At 57.8% G+C, this 3877-nt stretch overlaps 1 protein-coding gene across 1 annotated transcript in view; it reads right to left on the bottom strand.

Annotated features, from left to right (window-relative positions):
• RABGEF1 (RAB guanine nucleotide exchange factor 1) overlaps window positions 1–1511 on the bottom strand; it is a 41991-nt gene extending 40480 nt beyond the window's left edge. Inside the window, 1 exon segment of the mRNA XM_069089572.1 lies at window positions 1385–1511. The gene's annotated coding sequence lies outside the window, so the exon portion shown is untranslated.
• Window positions 1512–3877: the final 2366 nt, after the last annotated feature.

The raw sequence follows: 3877 nt of genomic DNA, 5'->3' as shown, positions 1-3877 counted from the left end.
CCCCCCCCCCCCCCCGCAAAAAAAAAGGAGAAAGAAGAGTCTGGAGGAGGGGGGAGAGGCAGATGCAAAGGCAAGGAAATGAGAATAGGCATAAGGGGGGTGTATTATCTTAGCAGTTTGATTGGAAGCACAGGATTTATGTTTACAAGTCATATTAAGAGTAAGGTGAGATGGCCTTCGGGTAGCTCAAGATAAGTACTCAACCTTGTTCTCTTCCCTGGCAATCACAGAATCTATGACTGGCAAGCCTAGTGAAGTTGCTCCACCTAATTCCTCTCCCTCTCCTGCACCTAAAGCCCTGGAGCGGCCAAACTCATCCGGCAGAGTCAAAGCAAAATTTCACACAATCACCAGGATAATATGAGCACCCTTTGACACATTTCCCAACCACAGGGACAAATCAGCAGGACTGATGCAGCCCCAGCTGTCGGTGACTGGTTCGGCAGGCTGGCTCCTTCCTCCCTTCCCCGCCTATGACATCTGTGCCCAGGCTCGAGGTATCCCCGGGCTCTCCTCCCAATCACACAAGTCCCAACCCGTCCAACAGCTCGAGCTCTGCTCCCACCTCCAAGTTCACAAACTCGTCTGCCCCGCGCCCGGCTCGGCATAAGCCCGGCCAGCCCGACTCCCGGCGTCCGAGCGGCCACACCGCCCAGAGCCCCGAAAGCTCCACGGCAGCAGGGGCCGAAGGCTCCAAGTTCGGCGGGGCCCCGGGGCCGCTCCGGGCTTATCAGCGAGCCCTGCGCTAAGCGCGGCTTAATGGCCCGAGGTCAGCACAGATAACCATGGAGAAGCGCACTATGCCCTCTTCCCTTCTCCGGGACTCCGGCCCAAGGCGAGCAGGCCCCTCGGGCATCTCCGGGCGTGGCGCTACCTGGGGCACGCCGTGGGATGCGGCCCGGGACGGACCCCCCGGGGGACCCCGGCTTCTCGGCCGCTCACACTTCGGGTGACCTTGGGTAGAGCCGCATCCCCCCGGCGGCCTCAGTTTCCTCCTCCGTAGAACGAGGGGGCTGGGGGAGGTGAGGGGCTCCTGGACCCCCGGGGGGTCGGTCTGCTCTGGAGCCCGGGGGCCCCTGAGGGACCGATTGGAGCGCCGAATCCCTCCGCCCGGGGGGGGCGGCCCGGGAGAACGAGGCTCTGGGGCGCCCCCTCCAAGTTACCCCCGCCGGGCGCGGACGGTCTCTAAGCCGGGCGCCGGCCGGCCCCGACTCGGGGTTCCCAAAGGCGCCACTGGGGGCCCCCACTGGCCCGCGCCGGGACGGCCCGGGCATGGCCAGAGGGGCTAGGGGGAAAGTTCGGAATAGGGAGGGGGAGGGGGCCGGGCTGGGGAGGGCGGCCCCGGAGGGGCGGGGCCGCCAGTCAATCAGCTCCCCGTCCTTACCGTGTCCCCGGCCCAGCTCGCCCGCGCTCCGGCCCCGCCGCCTGCCTCCTGGAGCTGGTCCCGCAGCGCTGCCACGACCCGCGCGTTACCACCGACTCCGTCCACTCCCGCCCGGCCTGGCCCTGGCCACGCCCCGACCCGGCCCGGCCCCGCTCCGCCCCGCCCCCCGACCCGGCGCCGACGGTGGCGCCGGCGCCCTCGCCGTCAGCGGGCGCGCGCGCGCAGACCCCGCCCCCTGCTCCGACTTACGTGCTCTCATCACGCGTCACCTGACGACGCGTCACGAGTCCTTGGGCCGGGCCCAGCCAAGGAGAGCCTTTCCTTTGCTTCTTCCTCCCCCTCAGGGGGCGGGCACGAAGCTCTGATTGGACGAAGACTTGAGAGAGCGGCGCTAAAGGGGAGAGGATAATTCTAACGCTGACGTTGGAAGGGCGGAGCCGGGAAACATACCTGGGAAGAGGGCTGGGGCAAAGGGGGCGGGGCTGGAACACTAACCTGGGAGAGGGAGCGTAGCTGGAACGCCGAGGCTAGCAGGGGGCGGGGATAGAACACAGAGAGTGGGCGAGGGGCGGGGATAGGACGCAGAAATTGGGAAGGGGCGGGGATAGAACGCGGAGACTGGGAATCGGGCGGAGCTGAAAATGGAATCCAGAAAGAGGAGGTGGGGCTCAGAACTGGGAAAGGGGCGGGGCTGGAACTCACACCTGGGGAAGGGCCTGGAAAAACAAACGGGCACGAAAGGGGCGGGACTCGGAAACTGCTCAGGAAAGGGGCGTGTCTGAGCAGCACACCTGGGACAGGGGAGGAGCCAATTCAGGACCTTGAGCCTAGGTTGACCTGAGGGTCCTCCCTGTCTTATAGGGGTGACGGTCCCCGAGCTTTCATTTGTAGCAACCTCCCTGACTGCGGGTCTCAGCAGGCTGGGCAGGGCCAACTGCTCCCTGGCCTTGCAAACCGGCTGAGTCCAGAGGGGCTAATGGACAGCGCCCTACCTGATGATGGGGAAGGAGTAACTGGGGAGGGTGCTGGTGACTCGCCTGCCTCTGCATCAGATAAGCAATGAGTCATCAGTAAGGGAAGGTCCTCCTGGCCTTCAAGTGTGCTGTAATGGAAAGAGCCTGACCACTTGCGAGCTCATGACCCTGGACACATCAGCTAACTTCTGGAGTTTCAGTTACCTCATCTAAAAAATTGGGAACGTCATGTCTGTGCTCAGTGCATGGAAGCGGCCTATGATTGGAGGAGGAGAAAAACTCTAAAAAGCATTACAGTTTTTGTCAGACCAGTGATTTCATCTGTTTAGGGAACTCCCCTTCGGAACTCCACAGATGCCAGTAGCAGCTGGTAAGGTCATTGAGAGTTGCCCAGGGTCATAAAAGTATCAGGCCTTTCCGACTCTAAGGCTCCCCTCGGTCCACTATACATCACTACATTTCCACAGCTAAATATTTTTTTATAAGACATTGGGCAGTGCCTTTATGAGGATTTATGGAAGGAAGAGGACAAGCCCCAAAATGAAATAAAATGGTCAGCATGCTCTTTGGAAGAGTGGAAGAAGTATCCATTCATATGGACAAAGCTTGGGGCCATAGGGGTAGATGATGTTGCTAATATTTGTACCTCTTACCTTGTGGCTGCTAGCCAGAATCCGTCAAGACAACATAATCAGGGCACTGCACTTGGAGGTGGGAAGACCTGCTGTCCTATCCCAACTTAAATACTTACTAGACTGTGTGGTCTTGGGCAAGAAGCAACCTCTCTGAAACTTCAGTTTCCTCATCTGCAAAACAAGGGGACTGATAGTACCTGTCATGTTGTGATGAAAGAAAGTATGGGAAGGACTTCATAAACCTTAAGGCACTTATATAAATGTCAGCTCATTATTCTTAGGCGGAAAGCATGGCTATCTACACAAACTTCTAACTTGTCCAGTGCCAAGATGGAGATGGCAGAGAAGATCAAATAATAAATATTCATTCCCACATGTCTGGTCACTCACACACATGTAACCTCTTAGCTGTCAACCCTGGACTTGTTTTTAAAAATGTCCTGTGTTAGTTTTTGTCTTCAGAGCACAGACACATGAATCTTAAAAGCAGGCTTGTTCATGCCACCTGATCTAGCCCTCTCTTGTAAGGTGGGCAAAGTATTATTATCCTTTCTTTACAAACAAGGCAGCTGGGGAGCCAAGAAGTTGTAACCTTAGTCTCCTCCTCTTGGCCCTCACACGCTGAAATTCAGACAAACTAGCCTTCCCTCTGTTCCTCGTGCACAGCTCTCCATCTTCAGTCTTTGGGCTTTGCACTGGCCGTCCCCGAGGCCTGGAATACATGCCTTCCTCACGTCTGCCTCATAGACTCCCCTTCTTTCATTTAAAACCAAGTGTTGCCTTCACAAAACCTTTCCTTGTCCCCCCACTTGCTAAAGCACTCCCTAGCAAATCACCTTGTAATCAGCTACTTTGTGTTCATTCTCTTTATAGGAATTCTGCAT

Source organism: Petaurus breviceps, unplaced genomic scaffold (genome assembly GCF_028583685.1).
Source record: "Petaurus breviceps papuanus isolate PSGF00001 unplaced genomic scaffold, PetGlider_PUasm1.0 186, whole genome shotgun sequence".
Lineage (NCBI taxonomy): Eukaryota > Metazoa > Chordata > Mammalia > Diprotodontia > Petauridae > Petaurus > Petaurus breviceps.
The sequence above is the reverse complement of the archived record's forward strand: the minus strand, read 5'-3'. Positions and strand labels throughout refer to the sequence as shown.